Below are 23,889 nucleotides of genomic sequence, written 5' to 3'. Positions count from 1 at the left end.
GAGAACAGCCCAAAGCTGCCTTCTGAAGGAGTGCAATAGATACATCATTGCTAAGAGAGCTGAAAGCATTAGGACAAGATCGGTTTCTTTCTATAGGAAACAACCCTTGAGTTAGCTTTCCTAAAAGCTCAGACTGCTCTAACCCTTCTGCTTCAGAGCAGAAGTGCTATTGACAAGTTCTATCTGCTTTAACACACATAAGACCGCCTTATCCTATAATGAAGCATTAACCAAAACAATAGCATAATTAAAGCATTATTTTTCATGGACTTGAGGTTACTAACATCTAGAAATGGACCGACTTACAATACAGCACTGCTCATAAACTTTTGCAACAACTAACACTTTCTTCAAAAGAAAAAGGCACTCACTTCCACTGTGATTTAGAGAGAAATTTGGTAACACTGAAACCTTCTTGTGGCCAACTTGAGATCGGGTATATAAAAGGAGAACCACAGTTGTTCAAATTCTAGCAAAAAAATAAGTAGCAATTAAAAACTCACTATTAAGAAATGAAGTCCATCATCACGCTAATTAGACAACAAATGACAAAGTACTTTTCATCTCTGAAAAGCTAGAGCTGCTGCACAAGTTCTCAGAGTAGCATATTCACAATTTTTCTTTCCAAAAACATTGGTAAAGCAAGATTTTCGTGTCACTAGCTCTTATAGTAGTTTTCACACAAGATAATAAAACACAGGCACATACCAAAATGACTACTAACACATCCACAGAGTAGCATGAAAATACATAATGCTGATGTCAATGGAAAGTCACAAGCTAAGACCTTGGTGCTAAAGAATCACTCTCAGACAATGTACAACTAGGGAAGCATTGCCATCTGTAATTCATACTTACCCAGGATTTTCCATAACAAAACACTCAATAAACTACTGTGTGGTCTAAACACTGCAAACAAAAGTGGAACCAACCCAGCGGTCTCATGCTTCTGACAGCCTATGGGGTAGAGTGGGGACAGTGACAAAATCCCCTCCATATGCTGAGAACTGTTCATTATAAGAAGGAATTTGTACCAGCTATTGCTGTGGCTCAGGGTGTTTATAAAGCTACTAGAAACCAGATAAAGATGGAAAGCCAACCTGAAGCCTACAAACTAGGTTCTTGTAGTCCCACTAAACCATCATTAGTTTTTACAGTCTCTACTTTGAAACCTTAATGGGGAAACCTGTAAGTAATTGTGAAACCTGTGACAGAGCCTTACCTTTTCTGAACCAGACTACAAATGATTCTTTTTCCTCACTCCCCAGTTTAATGCTTTTATGTTTTGCTACAGGCATGACAGCTTATGGACACAAGCAAGATATGGTTTGTAGGGAAGTATCATCTGTATTGAATTAAGTGAAACAACAGGAGGGACAACATAAGCTTTTGGGCACACAAGTCCTTTGTAAATCAGTGATGAAAACACTCGTGTATTCCTCATGCATTCTTTAATCACACAGCATTTCAAGAGTGTTCAAGGAAGCCCAGCTTATGTCCCAAGTCTTGCCTTCTCACTCCTGTGAAAAAAAGACCTGTAGTCCCTTTCAGTATTCAGTATGACCATGCCTCCATTTCCACGTGTTCTGCACCCTGAGCTTCTTGTCTTTTAATTTATCAAGCCTGAGAACTGCTACTCTATGGACCCAGGAGCACCAACATAAGGCCCAAACGGTGGAAGATACCTATGTTAAATTCTATGGATTTGTGTTCAGAAGCACAGAGTGCTTCAAAGTTCAAAGAAGTGACAATTCACCTCTGTGGCACTCTGCATTCTCCTCAGAAGCAATACATTTCTTTACACATCTTGAATTATGCGGAAATGTGTGGCCCAAGGAGAAGAAATTAACTGCCAAATACCTACCTGTGAGTTACCATTCAAAATGAGAAACTCTGTAGTTCCATAGCAATAAGTCAGAGAGGTCTGGGGAATCACCTGGAGATAAACCAGAGGCTCCCCTCTCGCAGTACCTTTCCTACCCTCTGTCTGTTGTCTCATGCCTCTCAAATGAGAACACTGCTTTTTCTTCTATGAGGTTATGGCAAATATACAGAACTTACCCTAGATTCCCAAGGGTTAAAACAAAATGAACCAGAAAATAGTCAGTACAAAAACAGACCATTAAGACAGCTTTTATTGACACTTTTTTCATATTCTTTAACTCTGCCCAGCTGAGAACTCAGAAGGATGTGGAATGTCTTGAATAAGGTCTTAAGTCTTGGCCTCTAGACAGTATGCTTCTACAAGTAATAATTACTATATGAGTCTGTTGTTCATAAACATTACATAGACTCACATTTTAAAATCTCCATAATGCAATCCAGCTAAGACATAAAGGTGCCCCATAAAGAGAAAAAATAATGGACATGTTAAAAAAAAATCAGATTAATTTCTTAAATTAGAAATTCATTCATGGCACTAATAAGTTCATTTATGGTACTAGAATGGTCCTAGAAATCAGGGGACAAAAATGGGTCAAAAATCAGGTATATGAATTGCTAATCCTAATTACAGCATGTTCAGTGGGTTCCTTAGACAAGGTTGCTGTAATAGTTTGATAAGGAGAAGATTACTTTAGCGTGCATTTTGTTGTTTTAACAATAGCAGACATTTATATTTTGTACCAGTTCCTATTGTCATTGTGAAATAACACTGAAACAAGGTGAAATTGAAATAGCATTTCCGAGGAATGATAAATTACAGATGAAACCTACGGTATCAAATGGAGAGGGGAGCATCCAATATATTCTTCATGATATCTAAAAATATCAGAGAAAAAAAAAAAGAAAAAAAATCTTCACAGCATACACGCACACACCTCTGCATACAGCTATCTTCTAGCCCTCATGATGAATCATGCTGAATTTTTCTAATAAACACAGTTTCTGCGTACATTCCAGCTGGACAGCATGCTCTCCAGTAATGCAGAAATGGAGGTCACATAAGCAGAAGTAAACGGTAAATCAGAAATTAGTGTCCTAAAATAATAGTACATCACTTTAAAGGATTCAGAGAATTACAGAATGGTTTAGGTTGGAAGGGACCTTAATGATCACCCAGTTCCACCCCCCTGCAGGGGGGTGGGGGGTGGCAGGGACACCTCCCACCAGACCAGCTTGCTCAAAGCCCCATCCAGCCTGGCCTTAAACACTTCCAGGGATGGTGCAAATTTATATGGATTTCTCTGCTATTTTTCCTTTTTTAAAAACAAAATGGGAAAATACTAGGTGAACAAATATCAATAATAAACTTTGAGTTGTAAAAGCTGACTGTCAAAGCCCCAGGCAGTAAAAAATATTTAAGGGTATCTACCACATATCTGTGTGTGTTTATATATATATAAATATATATATATATATAAAATATATTTATTTTATGTATATATATATATGCACATATATATATATATATGTATACATATATATTAATGTAAATGGTAAAAACTCTTACAATTTTTCTTATATCAAAATTATGATAGAAAATTCATGTTTCCTTTCCAGATGTGGTATTTTTAGAAACTTATGTATTCCCTTTTGGCTTCATAGAAACTTCAGAACTAGGGACACGAGGTAGCATCACCCAGCACAGAACAAACAAATGCGTTCTGTGCTCTGTATGATTTGACAATCTCAGTGATCTGCACAGACTGGTTACTCTTATTTCTTTCATAACACCTTTATAATGCTTTTATAACTTTTGGAGAGAAACGACATTGAATTACAGCTCCATGAAGAAGATATCACAGATGACAACGACGGATGAATACTTTTTGTTGCACACTATAACAAACAAACAGACTCCATTAACTGTTCCAGGGCTGCTTTTTATTTACAAATAAAGAAGGAGATAATTTTTAAATAACAGACAATAAGCTCTTGTTTTCTATTCTAAAAATTATTATGAAAAGTGAAGGAGAAAAAGTGAAGGTCGTTTTGTATTGCAGCTGAACAGAAAGAACTGGTACTACAAATGGGAAGGATTAAGAAAAGCATATTAAAAGCAGTATAAAACACCATCCTCTAACCGAGAGAGGTTAGAGGACTGATACTGAAACTATTCCTGTATGTTCCTAATACATCTTTTGATTGTTATAAAAACAAACAAGGTTGCTACTGACTCAGGAAGACTGCTAATACCAGGCCCAGCAGACAAACTTTTCTTCTTCTGTCCCCTAAAGAAGGAAATTTTCAAGGTGCGAGCCATTGTTCTAACACTGCACTCTTGATGATCAGGGACCTACCTATGAGAAAAACATGCGCATTACCTTGTTTTGGTTTTCAACACACATGAAGCACTCTATTATCCAAAACACATCAGAATATGTAAGGACCACCGCTAACTACATGAAATCACCTGCGTCCCAGAGGAGAATGTCAGGCTCTGTGCAAGGCCACACCTAGGTCACATTGCAGGAAGGCACTTCTTTTGTCTTCAAGAATGAGAGAAAGTATTTTTAGCTTAAGTAACTCGGTTTGAACTTTTTTTTTCCCCTCAATCAGCTCAACTCCATGCAGAGCTATTCATGCTCAAAAATAACAGTTTCATCTTCTGGGCAGCTATTTGCAGATGTATTGTTTTGCTACTCAACCCTAATGACAAAATGTAGGAAGTTTAGTGGAGGCAACAGGGAAGAGGTGGGAGAGATGGCAGAATTTAGCATTTCAGACTCAGTCATGACTGTTCATACCTGCACTCCTGACTACCGTAAAGCTGCATCCTCACTTCGCTTACCAAATCCCCCAGGACCTCCTACTGCAACTGTTTGTATAAATGCTCCCAGGTCAGGCCTGGGCTGCAACAACCACACGTGGAGCTGAAGAAAGGGCAGCCTCCATGCTGAGTGGAGGCAGGTGTGCAGCTGTGAGCTGCAGGATCCTCCTCACTTGGCTGCAGTTTCCACATCCCACCTGCCCCCAGCTTTTTGTGAGCACTGTTTTCAAACCTGTGCTTGGCAGAAGGACACAGTAAGGATCAATCACGTCATCACTCAGGACTATGTCACATTCATATGGGCACAAGGTTTCAGTCTGTTTTCAAAATGCACAATGCTGTGCCAAGATATTCAGAAATGTAAGCCTGTTAACTGGGATAAGTGAGGATATTTTTGCTCGTTGGCCCAGCATTGACACTAATGGAGTTCTAATTCCCTCTGTTATTGTAGGGGACTCGGCTTATCCTTACTGACTCTTCCTTCTGAGACCTTTCAGAAGGTACTATGAGACAGGATTAGTTTAGTTTTCCCCATGAGCAGTTTCAAAATATTACTGGAACATGCTTCTGGAAGACTAAAGGATGAGTTATTGGTGATTAATAGTCAGTCTCTCCCTTCTGGAAGACCAGTTCAGGGTGCTGTTTTGCTTTGTGGTATACGTGTCAAAGACAGGGCATTATTTTTGCTTTCATGATCCCTAAAAAAAAGCACTAAGCACTCTCTAATCCAGTGCAATATTTACAGTGACCTAAAACTTCTGAGAAGCAGGAGAGGTCTCTTCAGTTTGAGGTAAATCCACAGAGCCTGTCTGGGTTCTCAAGATAGCAAAATAATACTGCAGAGATTATATGAAGATGTTGATTCTGCTCTACAGAAAATTGTAATACTTGTTAGTTCTGTTCTCTACAAAAAAGCATAATACTTGTTAGTTTTTAGATATTCTTAGTATAATTCAATTCCTAAGAGCATAGTGCTATAAATAAAAAGTCATTTAAATAAAGATATTACGAAATGTAATGTTTTCTCTGAAAGGAAGCAACAACAAGAAGAGCACCTCAGTTTTTTCCAATCATCCGTTTGTTTTACAACCTATAATAACAATATCCTCTTACATTTCATCCCAAGTATTATTACAGCATACATCTACAGCTAGCTCAGGGACACAGCAGGCCTTGGAAATGAGAAGAGCACTCAAAGAAAGAACAGGAACTGAACAACACAGTATCAAGTGAAATACATATGTGGACAAAATAGGTGGAGTAAATTACTGAAATTCAAGGTAAAAAGAATTCTACTAAGGCTGTTAGAAATGTCACTGCAGCTGCTGTATTTGCGATATTTAATGATCATAAACAACCAGCCCATTTATTACTCCCCATCCTTAAAGGAAAATATAAAATTAAACAAAACCTCACTGGTGAACATCATTAATATTATTCATTCACTCTCCTTCAGTCAATGAATATCAAAAATGCTGGACTGAACCTACTTCAAAAGGCATCCTGATCTTTTTTATTTTAAATTCAGATATTGACCGAATCTAATCTAATTGTGACATCTCATAAAACAGTAAAGCAGAACACAGGGAATACTTACACTACAAACATCATTAAAAAGATGACAATATTCATAGTCACTAGCTCAGTATTTGTCTGAGCAAACAAAAAAGTTGCTTACAACCCCCAAAGAAAACTTTATCTTCCATAATTTATTCCCAGGCTTGGATAGAGCAGAAGAGTCCACTTAGACCTATAAATGCTAGGCTTCCACAGAGAGCCAGTGTATCTTAGGTCACCTAGATGAAACAATACTAATGTAACAAAATGTGGGAGTCTGGGCCAGTCTTAGGAGGAAGTCACGTGCTCACCGTGTTTGCAAACTAATAAACCACAAGAAGCTGATCGTCAGCTTCTCACCGCTTCGATGCATCAGACAGGCTTCTCTGTTACCACTGCTTGACACTCATGATCTTGCTTCCTTATCCCCCAAAAGCTTCCCACAGTGATGCCCAAATCTCACTGTTCAAGGGCAGTAGAGTCATAAAGACCAGTAGAGGGATGGCATCATGGATTATAGCACATGGTGGAAGGGACAGGACTCTAGATTTTGGTTTGTTCTTGGCAATCTCTTCCTGGACCATCCTCATTCTAGAGCAGGCAGAAGCTCCCCCCCTTCCCTTCTGGCAAAATGACTGCCTGTCTCTTCCTGCCAGCTATTCCAACACAACATTTCCATGAATGTTTTAGGACTTTATTTAAATATTCACTGTCAATTTCTTTGATATCATTGGTATTCTTTCACCTAATTAACACAGTGCGTAATAGACAGGGGAAACTAAACTTCTGGGAGGTTGTGGGTTTTTTGTTGTTGTTGTTGTTTGTTTGGTTTGGTTTTGTTCTTTGTTTTTTGAACTGTAAACATACAAATTCAAACTGTGCCACTCTTTTGAAAATTCTCAGTACATCATAGCAGACTGGTGAGTTAGATTACATATTGATTTCCAGGAGAATCATTTTACTGTTTTAAGAATCACAGATACCACCATGCAGCTCGTAAAGAAAAACCTCTTACATTTTTGTGGTTATTTAACTGTTTCCAGCTATTATCTCATGCCTGGTGTCTCAATTTGAACAGCCAAGGAATTACTTAGGAGAGTCATTCTCTGGAACAAATTACTATTGTGTACATGTTACAAAATGCTACATGGGCACCACAATATTTGTTTTACAAACCTGAATAAAACTACTTTACCAAGTCACAATTGTTTTCCATGTGGTTCTTACCATTCTCAACAGCTCTGTTTTGAATTGTTCTCATTTTGCTTTATACTTGGGGCATGTGTTTGTGCGGCTGTTTACTCCAAAATTACTCTTGCTATAAGTTGTCTGTGCTTATGTGGGCACATCCCCAAATTCTCACAAGCTGAGCATCCCTTTGGCTTACTTTCCTGTCTGACTGCACTCTCTTTTTTGTAAATCTTGGTCTGTCAGAGAAGTACTAGCAAACCTTCACTAGTTCAGAAAGATATTTGCCACACTCATGTCTCCTCCCAGCAGGATCTTTCATGCTGTTCCCAGCATGATTCCTGGGCTGAGCTGGGACAGTCTGGTCTGGTTTCCTGGAACTGGTTACGTTCACAGAGGTAACAGCCTTTCTTCCCAATTAAGGATCAGACACATTTCCCTCCTGGCTCTTGTGCATCTTGAGCTTCCAGGGTTACTGCCAAACACCGTAACATGTCTTCAAGAAACTCCTGGCTCGTGCACACCTCATTTGCTAGATTTATGCTAATACAATCTCATGCAGTCATTGGTTTATAAAAGGAAGCTGATGGGGCTGATGTCTGCTAGCTCAGTTGGGCTGTGCTGGCTGTTTTAGCATCAGCAGCAATCATTGGTAATTCTCAGCCTTACATGATGGCACACTGTTATAAGATTATCTGCTCAGCAAATTTCCCTTACTCAACAAATGACAAAGTATTATGCTACACAAAATCAACTGGAACCAACACAATGGCTTCTAGCTAAACACTAAATATAATATAAGGATATATGTAACTTATAATGATTTTGCCAATATTTTTTCCTGTTGATGAAATAAAAACATATACATGTATTAGAAAAAAAAAAAAAAAAAAAAAAACAGAATAAACAATCTGCCCTAACAAGAAATCAAGCTGCACACTGGAAATAAGGACCAGCATCCTTGATTTGCATACACTGAAATAACATTTTTCAAATGCATTCAGGACACAGCACCAATGAAAACCAAAAGAGAGACGATACTGATGGTAAGGAAGCTGACATGTTCATGAACTACCCCTGAACACTGGCATGCAATTTATAGTGAAATACCACAAAGATCTACATACTTGTTGTTACATGATTCTCTGAATAATCAGCATGTAATTTTCTATTAGAAAAGTGCACACTTAGAAGGGACAAGAACTGTTCTTTTTGTAATGCTGCATTCATCAGCTGCTTCCAGATGGGACATGCTTCCAGAAGCACACGTTGCGGGAATGACTAATTTATCAACTTGTACTCAGACCTGCTGGCCCAAGGCTATGGATTAGCATTTAATTAATCAACTATATAAAATCATTCATTAGTGGATCTCATCTCTTTGGGCAGGTTTCTTGGGACAGCCTGTTGATGCTCTCTGTCTCTGAGCCATCAGCTATGTCTGAAATCAAAGCCACGAACAAGTTTACCAGCTCAAATCTGTGTGGTCATCTATCCCAGGATCTGAAACCAAATTAGGACCAAAATAGTGTCGTAACACAGTGCAGCCAGAGGTTAGTGCTGGAATTCCCTCACAACCAGGCCAACAATATGCAGGAATTACCATTCACCAGAGCCTGAGGTCCAAGTGTATCAACGTGGTGACCCATCACCACCACCCACCATAGTGGGCAGACAAACCCACAGTTGTCAACAGGCATCCAGTCTTTTTTTTTTTTTTCCTTAAACTACTTAATGTGCTTTCATGGATTGACACATTCTTTGATCCTCTGACAGTCCCAAAGTGGAGTATTATCATTCTGCCTTCCTGCCAACGTTGAGACAAGTTGACAACTTACATTCCAAACGCCTAGCTAAGTTTAACTGCATCTTCTATGTTCTCTCCGTCATCCACTGTACTTCACACGCCTTTTTCACACCAAAAATTTGCTTACCATTAACACTAATGAAATATATTCTTGCTTTCAACATCTTTGGTAGACAGGCAGTCTTAGCATGATTTGCTAAAATATGCTCTCTGAATCTTCATGTAACAGACCCCCAAAATGAAAATTTCTCTCTCCACGTCAAGGGGGACCAGCACTATTATTCTGTCAATAGACTGCTGGCCTTTCTGCTTGCGTGTGTCACACCAGTCATACAACCCGAAATCTCACTCCTCTAACTTCACAGTCTAAGCCCACTCAATGTAGTTGACAAGTCTTTTATTTGCTATATTGTTTCAGCAGAGATGTACTATTCAGACGTATACACACAATTTCAACAAGTAAGATAAAATACCCTAGCAATTTGCTTGCAGTTATATATGTTTCTTTATATATGTCAGTAATTTGACCAGTAATTTGATTTATTACCCATGGACTTTTGCCTCTTTGGTGGACAGCAAAGGTTCTGAAGGACAAAGGGAAACCTAAGACCTCCACCACTCTCCTAGTCACATAAGCAAGACAGTTGAGTATTACATATAAATAACCACATATCACAGAATCACAGAATCACAGAATTTTCTAGGTTGGAAGAGACCTCAAGGTCATCGAGTCCAACCTCTGACCTAACGCTAACAGCCCTCCACTAAACCATATCCCTAAGCTCTACATCTAAACGTCTTTTGAAGACTTCCAGGGATGGTGACTCCACCACTTCCCTGGGCAGCCTGTTCCAGTGCCTCACAACCCTTTCAATGAAGAAGTTCTTCCTAACATCTAACCTAAAACTCCCCTGGCTCAACTTAAGCCCATTCCCCCTTGTCCTGTCACCAGGCACGTGGGAGAACAGGCCAACCCCCACCTCACTACAGCCTCCCTTGAGGTACCTAAAAAGAGCGATAAGGTCGCCCCTGAGCCTCCTCTTCTCCAGGCTGAACAAGCCCAGCTCCCTCAGCCGCTCCTCGTAGGACTTGTTCTCCAGGCCCCTCACCAGCTTCGTCGCCCTTCTCTGCACCCGCTCAAGCACCTCCATGTCCTTCTTGTAGCGAGGGGCCCAAAACTGAACACAGTACTCGAGGTGCGGCCTCACCAGAGCCGAGTACAGGGGGACGATCACCTCCCTAGCCCTGCTGGCCACACTGTTCCTGATACAAGCCAGGATGCCGTTGGCCTTCTTGGCCACCTGAGCACACTGCTGGCTCATATTCAGCCGACTATCCACCATCACTCCCAGGTCCTTCTCTGCCTGGCAGCTCTCCAACCATTCCTCTCCCAGCCTGTAGCTCTGCTTGGGGTTATTGCGCCCCAGGTGCAGGACCCGGCACTTGGCCTTGTTGAACTTCATGCAGTTGACCTCAGCCCATCGGTGCAGCCTATCCAGATCCTCCTGCAGAGCTTTCCTACCCTCAAGCAGATGGACACACGCTCATAGCTTGGTGTCATCTGCAAACTTACTGAGGGTGCACTCGATGCCCTCGTCCAGATCATCGATGAAGATATTAAAGAGGACCGGCCCCAGCACCGAGCCCTGGGGGACACCACTAGTGACTGGCCTCCAACTGGACTTGACTCCATTCACCACGACTCTTTGGGCCCGGCTATCCAGCCAGTTTCTAACCCAACGAAGCGTGCGCCAGTCCAAGCCAAGAGCAGCCAGTTTCTTCAGGAGAATGCTGTGGGAGACGGTGTCAAAAGCCTTGCTGAAGTCAAGGTAGACCACATCCACAGCCTTTCCCTCGTCCACCCAGCACGTCACTTTGTCATAGAAGGAGATCAGGTTCGTCAAGCAGGACCTGCCTTTCATAAACCCATGCTGACTGGGCCTGATCGCCTGCTTGCCCTGCAAGTGCTGCATGATGACTCTCAGGAGGATCTGCTCCATGAGCTTCCCTGGCACTGAGGTCAAACTGACAGGCCTGTAGTTTCCCGGGTCTGCCCTCCGGCCCTTCTTGTAGATGGGCGTCACATTTGCTAGCTGCCAGTCGACTGGGACCTCCCCCGATAGCCAGGACTGCTGATAAATGATGGACAGTGGCTTGGCCAGCTCCTCTGCCAGTTCTCTCAGTACCCTTGGGTGGATCCCATCCGGCCCCATCGACTTGTGCACATCCAAGTGCCGTAGCAGGTCACCAACCAGTTCTTCATGGATAGTGTGGGCCACTTCCTGCTCCCCATCCCCTTCCACCAGCTCAGGGTACTGAGTATCCAGAGAACAACCGGTATTGCCGCTAAAGACTGAGGCAAAGAAGGCATTGAGCACCTCCACCTTTTCCTCATCTCTTGTAACTAAGTTTCCCCCCGCATCCAGTAAAGGATGGAGATTCTCCTTAGTCCTCCTTTTTGTGTTGATGTATTTATAGAAACGTTTTTTGTTATCTTTAACGGCAGTAGCCAGATTGAGCTCCAGATGAGCTTTGGCCTTCCTAATTTTGTCCCTGCCCAGCCTCGCTACATCCTTAAAGTCCTCCCTAGTGGCCTGCCCACTTTTCCAAAGATTATAAACCCTCTTTTTTCTCCTAAGATCAAGCCACAATTCTCTGTTGAGCCAGGCTGGTCTTCTTCCCCACCAGCTCGTCTTTGGGCACGTGGGGACAGACCGTTCCTGAGCCATTAAGATTTCCCTCTTGAAGAGCGCCCAGCCTTCCTGGACCCCTCTGCCCTTCAGAACCGCCTCCCAAGGGACTCCACCAACTAGTGTCCTGAGCAGCTCAAAGTCAGCCCTCCGAAAGTCCAATACAGCGGTTTTACTGGTCCCCTTCCTGGCCTCGCCAAGAATAGTGAACTCCACCATTTCGTGGTCACTCTGCCCAAGACAGCTCCCATCAATCACATCCTCCACCAGCCCTTCTCTGTTTGTGAAGAGAAGGTCTAGCGGGGCACCACCCCTGGTAGGTTCACTAACCAGCTGTGTCAGGAAGCTATCTTCCACGCTCTCCAGAAACCTCCTAGACTGCTTTCTCAGGGCTGTGTTGTGCTTCCAGGATATGTCAGGGAAGTTGAAGTCCCCCACGAGTACAAGAGCTGATGATTTTGCAACCTCTGTCAGCTGCCTGTAGAATTCCTCATCCGTCTCCTCATCCTGGTTCGGCGGTCTATAGCAGACCCCGACCAGGACACTAGCCTTGTTGTCCCTGCCGATCCTAACCCAAAGGGACTCGACCTTGTCATTCCCAACCTTGAGTTCTACAACCTCGAAAGACTCTCTAATATAGAGAGCCACACCACCACCCCTTCTATGCTGCCTGTCCCTTCTATAGAGCTTATAGCCAGGCATTGCAGCACTCCAGTCATGAGACTGGTCCCACCACGTCTCCGTGATGGCAACCAAGTCGTAGCCTGCCTGCCGCACGATGGCTTCCAGCTCCTCCTGTTTGTTACCCATGCTGCGTGCATTAGTGTAGATGCACTTCAGCTGGGCCATTGCCTTATCCTCCGGTCTTGCCATTGTTCCCCCTGGCACAGCCCCAACAATCCTAGCCTCAGCCCCATCCCCCTTCCTACCTAGTTTAAAGCCCTCTCAATGAGCCCTGCCAGTTCCTGGCCCAGGATCCTTTTTCCTCTAAAAGATAGGGACCCGTCTGCGGCCATCAGGCCAGGTGCTGAGTAAAGTGCCCCATGATCAAAAAACCCAAGATTTCTGCGTTGGCACCAGTCCCAGAGCCACGTGTTTAACAGGTGGGCTTTCCGTGTCCTCTCTGAACCCCTCCCTGCCACCGTAGGGATGGACAAAAACACCACCTGCACTCCCGCTCCATCCACTAACCGACCCAGTCCCCTAAAGTCCCTTTTGATAGCCTTGAGGCTTCTCTCTTCGATGTTATCACTGCCCGCCTGGACTATCAAAAGATGATAATAGTCAGAGGGGCGTACCAGGTTAGGAAGCTTCCTGGCAACGTCCCTGACCCTGGCCCCAGGGAGACAGCAGACTTCCCTACGGGTAGGGTCAGGCCGACAAATAGGGCCCTCTGTTCCCCTAAGAATCGAGTCACCAACAACAATAACCCTCCTGTCTTTCTTGGTGGAGGCAGTCCTGAGGCATGGAGTTGACCTCCTCGCCCCAGGCATCCTCCTGGGAACATTTGCTACCTCTTCCTCACACACCGGCCTCTCAATCTCTAGGGCCTCAAACCTGTTGCGTAAGGGCACCTGGGAAGGTGGGGCCGGAAGGGGAGAGCATCGCCTGCGATGTCGAGCAGGGACCTGTTTCCATTCCTCCTCAGCTCCCAGATCCCCTCCCTCTGCCCGACGGGGATAGGGCAGGGGGTCCGCCCCCATTTGAGGAGTCTCACCTCGGCACCTCCCCTTGAGGCCCTGCAGGGAGTTACTCCAGAAGTCTATCTCCCGCTCACACTCCCTGATGGCCCTCAACCTCTCCACCTCCTCCTTGAGCTCCGCCACCATGCGGACCAGATCATCCACCTGCTCGCACCTTCGCACATGCCAAGAATAAATATCAGCTTTGGAACAATCATTTAACTTGAGAGAAGAAAACCAAACAAGAGAAACAAACATAATCAGAACTGCATGCAGAAATAAGCAAATAAGCAGTGACCAGCTACATGAGCATCAGATCACCATTTCTGAAACTGGACATAAAATAGCAGTAGGTGAAAGTCAGGCAAAGCACGTTTAGAAGTCATGACCAGAAACCTAAGTAACCTGAACCTTGATTTGTGCACGATGCTGCATATTCAGTGTGACATTTCAAGCACTGAAAGGAACACAGTTCTTTTTAGAGTGGGTGGCTACTGTAAATTCAAATTACTGTTTGATCCAGAATTTACGACAATGAGTAGCTGAGTCATTTTTTCTGCCTTAGCCTCATATCTTTTAACTTATTTTATGGGTTCCTGTCCTTTGAGTCTTGATGGTGTAGCTTCCCTGCATGATGGAGTAGGGATCACAGAATAGAATTTGGTTTTATTCCTTTCAAACACAAAGTATTCCAAAGCACTTTAGAAAATAATGAATTAGATACCAGTACTGCAGTGACCACAGGTAAATATGAAAGTGATTACATGCCCAGCCGCAGCTCTCCAACACTTTAATGGCATAAACAAATAGAACAAAATGTTATTTTGTATTTGTGGCATTTGGGCTAGATGACATCTAATCTGCATGTTGTATTTTTGACAAATCTTCCTCAATTGGCTTGCCTATAATGTTATTTCAGCTATTTTTCTCTCCTTATTTGCATCATCCAGTCATGGATATGAATTTATCCTCATTTGAGTGTTAGTCATCTCGGATATCCCTCATTACTGTTCCCCAAGATACAAATCATCTTTATTATTCCTCCAGTTTTCATCAGATGCCACGCGTTACTAGATCTGCCTCTGGTGTTGTCCTCAGTGCTTCACGGTAGGTGGTTTTCCATTTGCTCTCTAAATGACTTTGCCATGTGGAAGCACTCTAGTATCCATGCTACCTGCTCCCTTGGATTTGATCAGTACATTCTGATGAGGTTCAAAGCCTGAACCTTTTCACCTCACGCCCACTGGTCAGGGTATTCTCTGGATTCAGGATATTTACGATATTCTTCTTATTCAAGATTTCTTAATACTGTACAAGACCCTGCTCTTCAGATCATCTCTTCTCTCTCTTTTTTATTGAGTTTCTACTTTCTCCTGTAGCTCATTTGTGCATTTCTGCATTTCAGAATTAAATGGTATGTTTAAAATTTCCCTGCAAGCCTACCCCATTCCTACTTAATAAAAGTCCATTGCCTTTTTCCCTTTTAGTTATCCTACCTCATGTGAAAGATGAAAAGCGATACCCAAACCTATGCCACAAGCTCAGAACTGTGCTGGGCAGAAGGCTAAGCCAGTCCTTGCCTGGGACTGCCCAAACGGGATGCCTTCCATCCGGGATGTTCTCAGGCCAGGGTGCCGAACCAGGGGGTCGTCCAGTCCCACGCCTCAGCCCCATGCCACCGTCAGCTTGATTTTCACGCGTGGGTCCGGCACTGCCCTCTGGTTTATGGCCATTGCTGGGTCCCGCACTGTGCTCCGGGCTATGGGCACACCTCTGCTCCCCACGACTGTCTGCTTGATGCTCCCGCCTTTGCTCCACGTCACCGTTGCTCCTAGGGTAAGGCCCAGGCCCCCTGTCGCTGGCTGTGTGAGGGGCCAGCCTGTTCCCCACATTGTTGCGGTGCCAATGGTACCGCCTGTGTGTGTCCGTGGGCTGGGCACCAGAGGTCCCTCGGGCACTGGTGTCTCTGTGCCGCCGGTGCTCTCCCTCCGCCCACAACACATCTCCTTCTGCTCAGGTGCATTCCTTCTTGGTGCTTCACCGCACTGCATGGCTGTCCTCGCACACAAGGAGGCCTGCTGCTCGCCTTGCTCTTCTCGTCTCCTTCCTGCCGCCCCAGCTGGCAGTCAGAGGGCCCAGATGCTCAGCGAGTGCTGGGCCAGCTGCAGGGGGCCTGTTTTATAGGGCCCGCAGCAAAGTGGTGGCCACGGTGGCCTCAGCAAGCCTCTGCAATGGAGTGGCCTATGCGTGGCCAAAGCCGGCGGTGCTGGGAGCGGCCTGGAAGATGCCCTCGCGTGGACAAGGAGGAGGGTTGGGGGGCTGAGGGCCCCTTTTCTGGGGTGGCTCCCCGGGGCCATTTGGCTTGCCAGAGAGAAAGGCTGCCCCTCGGCCACAGGGACTGCCCTGCACCTCCCATCCTGTGCCCTGGGTTTATTTTTAACACTGCTTTTTAGGCAATTTCATTCCATTCTTTACGGAGAAGAACAGAAGCAAGGTGCATCTCCAGCCCTAATTCCCACGTGCACTTTGTGCTCCGAGTGAAGAATTTCTTCCTCACATCACATCTCATCTAAACCTCCCCTCCATTTGCTCAAAGCTGTTGTTCCTGGTTCCATGGCTACACTCCCTGACAGAGTCCCTCTCCAGCTTTCTTCTAGGCTGCTTTTATGGGTAATGTTAGGTTGCCAAAAAGCAGGACCGAGCAAACTGCAGCCTCCTCTACCTGGTTCCACACATTCCACATGATGTTTTCCAGCTCAGGCTCTAGCCTCTCATCAGTATAACACAGAATCATGAAGGCTGGAAAAGCCCTTCAAGACCATCCGGTCCAACCATCACCCTGCTACCAATGTCACCCTCTAAAGCATGTTCCTATGCACCAGGTCTAGCCTTTCCTTGAACCCCCCCAGGCACAGTGACGCCACCACTTCCCTGGGCAACCCATTCCGATGCCTGACTGCTCTTTCTGATAAGAAATGTCTCCTACTTGTTTTAATTGTCGCAGAGCAGTGCTTACTGAGTCAAGGACTTTCCAGCTTCTCACACTGCCCTGCCAGCGAGGAGGCTGGGGGTGCAGCAGGAGCTGGGAGGGGACAGAAGCAGGACAGCTGACCCCCGCTGGCCAAAGGGGCATTCCATACCATGCTGGACAATTAATGTGGGGTGGCTGGCTGGGGACGGGAGGGGTACCGCCAGCTGAGGGATAGGCTGGGCATCTACTTCTTTCTTCATTTTCTACAGACAACCACAGGCTCACCAATTCTGCTCTGGCAGTTCCTCACTCTTCTAAATGGGTTCTGCTGTGCCATGCTCACATGCCTCTTTGACAGCTCTGCACGTGGTGTTTTCCCAAGCTGCACCATAACCCAGGGCATGGCACTGCATCCACCAGCCGGCTACGGGAACAGCAAGAGCAGCGGTTCACTAGCACCTAATGTAACCACTCCTGGGCCAGAACTAGGTAGCTGCTGGGTAGTTACCAGGAGTTAAGGAACAATTTCTGTAATAGCAACAGCTACCATAACTGGACTTCCTTAGTACTCTGTCTCAGGCTAAGGGCTAAACAGCTCTTGGACAAAGGAAAAGACTTTCATTTCTAGTTTAGTTATATGGGGGTTACGGCATATCCATCTAAGAAAATAATTTAACAAAGCTAGTCCTTTTTGGGCAGAGATCTGCACACATAATAGAAGAGCTACTAAGAGGCCAGATGAAGTACATTTTCACCAGGCTTCCACAAAGAAAAGCTTAACTTAATCATTCAAGGGTAAAGTAACCAACAGTCTCACACTTGCAGCATTAGAATGCATTAGCTAGGTCTTTTGTGTTTCCTGGTTTTATTAAGTTTTATTACCAGATCGTGACAAAGTTGGAAAACCAGTAATTTCAGTGATCTACAATAGGTAATGAAATGAGAAGAAAATCATGTTAAAACAACTAAAAAGGAGAGTCATTCTTAACTGCAGAGCGTGGGAAGCTGCAAGCGAAACTCCCGTTAACAGTAAATACAGCAGATTAAAAATATCCCGGCATATTTGTTAACACAGACTCACTGAGATTGCCCTGCATTAAGGAGAACCAGAGTTCAAGTCATTTTCTCCTCCTTAGCATCCTGGGCTTACCTGCTGTTGATCACTCTCAGGATTTGAATGCCATTCATAAAAAGCTTATTTTAAATTTCAGATGTGTCATGTATCTAAGCCTGTGTACACTGTGAATCACAACTGAGAGTACATAGATAGATAGAAGGGTATTTAGGAATGCGTCCTGTGCCAAGTCATTAAGCAGACTGTTTCCCAAAGCTGACTGGTGAGCAATTTTAGAAGCTGAACAGAAGTTCCTCAATTAAAGAAATTTTGAGGTGCACAGAACATTTACCGTTTTAAACTACATTACGTTTGGCTAAAAGACAAATTGAAACATTAATGTCGATTCTTCAAAGAATATTAATTAGGTGCTTCAGGCCTCTTAAAAAGTTAGAGGCTGTCTCTTTCAAATCTTTAACTCTGCTGACTCTAACTAAGGCAATGTTTGCAGCTTACTAAATTCCACTGAAATGGTGAGTCCTGCTCCTGAGAAGGAACAATTATTATAGACTATTGCCATTTTCTTGTTCCTGTGCTACCAACAGCATCACGTGTATCCTTTTCATTTCCAGCACCATAGCTACAGGCCAAAATCTAGGGCGAACATTTTTACAAGTCTGAATGACGTGGCAGTCCCTCCAGTATGTAACAGTGCAAACTTATTAACAAGGAAGAGAGCCTGATAGTTATAAAATAAGAGGAGATAAAATCGCCAGATCTATAGGGGAGAAAAAAGATGAAAGGCATACTTGCTGGAGTAATGGACCGATACAGAGTCTGTCTTGCAATGATTCGGAGGTTCCTTAAGTAGAGACAAATGTAACCTTACCTTTATCATAGCAATTCAGATGGAAAGTCCAGAGCCTGACATTTTGGGGGTGTACTGCATCCAGATTTTCATTAACAGATGGGAACAGTGAGAGAGAGACCATCCCCAGTATGGCAGGCTTCACTACTGGGGATCTGCTCGCAATCAGGCAGAGACTTAGCAACTTGACCTCACAAATATATTTCTTCACTTGAAGACAACATATCCCATTTATAATCCCTGCTTCGAAAAGTCCTTAGCTTTGGCATCACATGAAAGAAAAAGAGTGTTGGACATCTAAAAGCTTCATCCCTACAGCTTTCCCAGTACTTTCATACTATTTAGTCAACTTTTGGAAACATTTTCTAGCAGCAGGCTGAAATGATGATTCTTCCAGCCTGCCTCTCCTTTTCCTTGCTTTAATGTACAGCCACACTTAGTGCATATATTCAACCTCACTTTTCATGAAGTATGAAAATCACCTCTGCCAGAGGCCAGCATATCTACACAAATTAAATTCCAGTTGTAAGTGAGACTCTGCTGAACCTTTGGCGCCATGCTTGCCTTCCAAAGAGCAGTGACTTTCATACAAAATGAATTTCTCAATAAACCATGAGCAGCAGACAATCATTTCAGATCTGACTCATGACAAGTATTTTTACTGACAACAGAGGATGACAAAAATGTCCCTAAGCATCCTAACAAGCCATCTGCCACTGTACACTGTTTCAGACAATTAGTTATCATGTAACATTTACTCTCATTTTCAGCATTTCATTCCTACAGAAATATTCTGACACTTCTCCTTCCATTTTGTTCATGGGCAACCAAGGTTAATATTTTCTGAAGACAAAACCTAAGTTTACTGTTTAATTTTCTACATATTCATTGACACACGTCTTTTAGTGTAATACCAAGGGTTTATGCAATACTTAACCATAAATCCCTGATTAGCTGGAACACTCCTGAGATTTCTCAACGAATAGTGCGAGCACAAGTTTTATTTGTTTAGTTTTCAAAATACTTTTTGAAAATTCAAACAATGGATTTAATTAAAATGCAGATTCTTTTCCAAAATTCCTCATTGTCCTTATTGCCAACCTACGCTATGCATATCAATTCTTGAAAAGTCAACTCTCCTTCCCCAAGAAAATTTTAGGGAAAATATTCGATGACTGAATTAGTCACACACATACTAAGCACATTTCTGGAATTTATTTTTTTTTTAATTATTATATACTGTACAGGCCTAAATTCTCCAATTCTGAGTTTGTTAGAGTCGCCTCTGGCCATGCACAAAAAAAAAAACAAAAATGTAGACCTGGAAGTTAATGTGGCCTGTGAAAACACGGCCCAAGCTCACCCATGTTACTTTGCTTATGAACAGGATGACCAGTATGGTCTTCCACTCGCATCTTTCCCACTTCTTAGTTTAGTAGAATAATTCATTTATTTTTACAATAATATTGAGCAGTTTTTGAGTGAATTTGCTCCTAGGAATCCAAGAATGATCACACATTATTTGTGCTTCATAAAATGCTTTAATAAATGTGAAGATGCTCCATACTACCAACTCTATAATTCTCACACTGCTACAGATATGCAGTTTGAAACAACAGAAGGCTTGTAGCACTCGCAAACTGTAGCTTGGGTGATGTAAAAGATGATATGAAAATGACCTTCAAGGGGTGCGTTACACGTGGTACAGTCGGCCAGTCAAAAGAGGGGGGCCTCTTGTTTGCTGAGACCTCGCCTTGAGCATGCGAGCAGTTCAGGAGGCATTTGGACAGTGCCCTCATTAATACTTGCTGCCAGCTGATCAGCTCTGCTCCATCCTGCCTTCCCAAACACACGCCTGGCTTCCCGGGCCTGCACCTCCAAATCCACGACATGAGTAAAACTGTCTGTGATGCTGCTCCGCAGCACTTAAAACCACAAGAAAATTGAACCAACTCTTTTATGTTATGACACGAAGACACTCGCTGCTTTGATTTTCAAAGGCTTCTCTTCTTTCACTTCATTTCTAATCTTGTAACGTGGAACTTTATGTATTTTGGTCATGAATTTCTTTTGAGGGTATTCATTACAGCTCCCTTTCATCAACAGTGCAGAACAGTTGTTAGCCCACCCTGAAAAATTTATGTTATTTGCAATGTCCGTGGATCAGCATTTTTCGTTTTTAACAGACACAGACACACCAACAGTCCCACCCATATTTATTTCTTTATTTTTAAATCTCTTCTGAAATGATTTTTTTGTATCAAAATGATGAGATTCTCTGGAGGAAACTAACTCAAGCCCTCATGAATGGCATTTTCTTGCTCCAGGAAAAATTACACATACTTCCCCTATTTCAGCAAATAAAGATAAGGTGCATGAGCACAAATCTATCCCTGAAAAGTGCCAACATTTATCTAGGCTTTGAAAGATGTTCTGAGCCCGGTTCTAACTCCTTCAGCTGAGAGCTGGGAATGCAAAGGAATGATGGATGAAAGGTGGTGAGACTCCAGAGGTCCAGAACCCAGGGGATTACTGCAGTAATTCACAGCTACGACAGCTTTGCATCCAGGTCTTTCCAACCTGAACAGCCTTTTCTGAGAGATGATCTGGACATACGCCAGAGGAAGCTCTATATTTCTTGCAGGATGTCGCTGGAGAAAAAGACAACTTCGGGAAATTATGTGCAGGAATTTAGACAGATTTCGGCTCATGTGCAGCTTTGGCTGCCTTAACCTGTCATCAAGCCATTCTGAGCAGCAAACAAGTGACTTTCTCTTTCCTATACCAGGCAAATTAAGATATCAAATGATTCCTCTTATAGCGGCAGAATGAAGTACAGGGCTTCAGACTACTCTCTTTGTTTCATTTTTTGAAGAACAGACAGACCTCTCACCCCCAAGCATTTGTGTCCCTCTCAATGGCCTGTGCTAGCTCTTGCCCCACACATCAAAACCCCAGCATGTTCTTAATCAGGAATCTGAACGCGACTTTCCCTTTCTTTTTAAGTCAGTACTATAACAATTGTCACCTTTGAGCCAGCTGCTTTGCTAGGAAGGGATTGTAACAGACAAAATGAAACCAACGGGAGAAACAGACAGGAGAGCCTTCTTATCACCTTTACCACATTACAGTGACGACTTTGTTGTTTTTTTTTTTTCTATTCTAAACTACGCTCAGAGAGTCCCAGTTACCACTACAGCAAATATACATAGTAAGTATTATTACAGTTTCAGATACTTGCAATTCTAAACAACAACAGGGGGCACCAGTGGTCCCACACCCCATGCTGTGCTACCAAGGCAGCGCCGCCCAGCACCGCTCAGCATCTGTGATTTCTGTGACTCTGATCTCTCTCCTGCAGCCCGTCCCCAGCCTGCTCCAGCACTGCCTCCACCCTGACCCGGAGGCAGATCATAGCCATGTTCTCCACTCAGTCACCTCCAACAAACCTCTCGGCCCTGAGGAGGGCACCTGGAGCAGGACTAGCGGTCCCAGAAGCTGGGACAAAAGAGCAGGAAGCAGAGGGGTCTGCAGCGAGGTGATATCCCCGTGGAATCAGTTACTGCCCCCTCACGCAGCCCTGCTGTTTCCCAACGAGTAATGGAAACCTCAGTGGTGCAAGGGAAGCTGCTGAGCTGGCTTAGTTCCATGAGTAAACCAGCATTCTAACTTTCTTAGTCCGAAAGATGAAAAAGGAATGAGGAAATTGTACCGTGACATAAACACAGCCAAAATCATAAATATTTACAGCCACAAGAAATTACTGTCTCACAGTATTTGTGGGGGAAAAAAGAAAGGACCATGGGACTATGAGTTGTGGTGATTGTTTCTTCAGGTACAGAAACAAATTCAACAAGTTCTTCCCACTTGCTAGGAAGATCTGACAAACCAAACTCAGCTTGTGTTAGCTCTCAAAAAGGAAAAGACAAAAATCAGATCAGAAGCTTATATACATGTATTTTACAACCATCCAATCACCTACGTACAGTAATTTTATTTTTATTTCATGAGAAGCCAAACTCAAGTTAAAGCCCTCAGTCCTTTAGAAAGGCACCCAGCCCTGATTTAGATGTTGCTAGTACTAGAAAATTTGTAGCACCCCAATGTAACTACAAGTTAATTAGACAGTTTCAGCTTGTACCCCTTTTTTGTTTTTAATTGGATCGCTTGAATTTCAAGTTACCTTGTTACTCCTTTGTCCAGCTCAGTGAGAAACCTCAGGCTGTTTACTATATTCTCCTTTTTTGCTGTAATCATCTGAAAGAGGACACTTAGAAAGTGAAAAAGCAGAAGACCAATACTGACTTTAAGCATGTTTCCACAAGCTGGGTATTGTGAGTAAAGCAGATCTGCAGCCCTGTTGAACTTTCCTACCTCAGAACATTTTCTTCATAGAAAATTCGGCAAAAATGAACTAAATGAAGACATGAATGTGAAGGATACTGCATCTCAATGTAAACCCTTAAATGAAGAAGTTAAGTCACTCACTTTATGTTAATCTTAAAGCATCTTTACTACACATCTTAATTCATACCAACTGTCACAGCTGCTTCCCATGGAAACCAACTCCATTACAAATTGCACAGTGCCACCAATGTCAACCATATCCACAAAACATAACTTTAAAAAGTTCCGTTTGGGTCTAGTTTGAATGCAGCAGCGTTCACACCACCATGAAAGTCCACAGCAAAAAGAGATGCTGGGTTTGAAGCAGATGAAGACAAGTCGTATTTGCTAAGTGGTCCAAAGGCACAGCTTCATCAGTACCCTCAGCATGCAGACACACTCAATCATCAAACAACAGAGAGAGGAAGAACAGCAGCAGCACTCTAATCTACTGCCTCTCACTGCCAATGTGATAAATCAAGGATGTTATAGCAAGATGGGGACACGTAGAAAAAGAGACTGCATTATCTGAGGAGAAGTTTCAAAACAAGTTTTAGATGAACTAGACATGATGTACACATAGCAGTAAAGCAGGAAAATAAAAAAGATATCTCCCTCTTCTCTATATTAATTCAAACCACTTTGTTTTGCCCATTCTCTGTTTGTTAGGTTAGCAAGCAGAAACATTAACTACAGGCTCCACAACACCAGAACAACAACAAAGCTGTTCGTTAACACAGAACTTATGGCACTTGGCCTTCACGTCCTGTTTGGGTTTTGGAATTGTGAAAGTTTCAGCTGGAGAGAAAATGCCTTACATTTTCAAAGTGGGAGGTAAAAAAAGCAAGGAAGGTAAGTCAACGTAAAGAAACCAGGGACCAGCTAGGAAGTAACTGTAAATCCTCCATTTACAAACTGGTTTTCCCTTCATAGGGCATACAGCAACTAGGGAGGTGCCCACCTCATTGGCTGTGG

The sequence above is a fragment of the Aythya fuligula genome, chromosome 7 (genome assembly GCF_009819795.1).
Source record: "Aythya fuligula isolate bAytFul2 chromosome 7, bAytFul2.pri, whole genome shotgun sequence".
NCBI classification, from domain to species: domain Eukaryota; kingdom Metazoa; phylum Chordata; class Aves; order Anseriformes; family Anatidae; genus Aythya; species Aythya fuligula.
Note: the sequence above shows the minus strand (reverse complement) of the source record.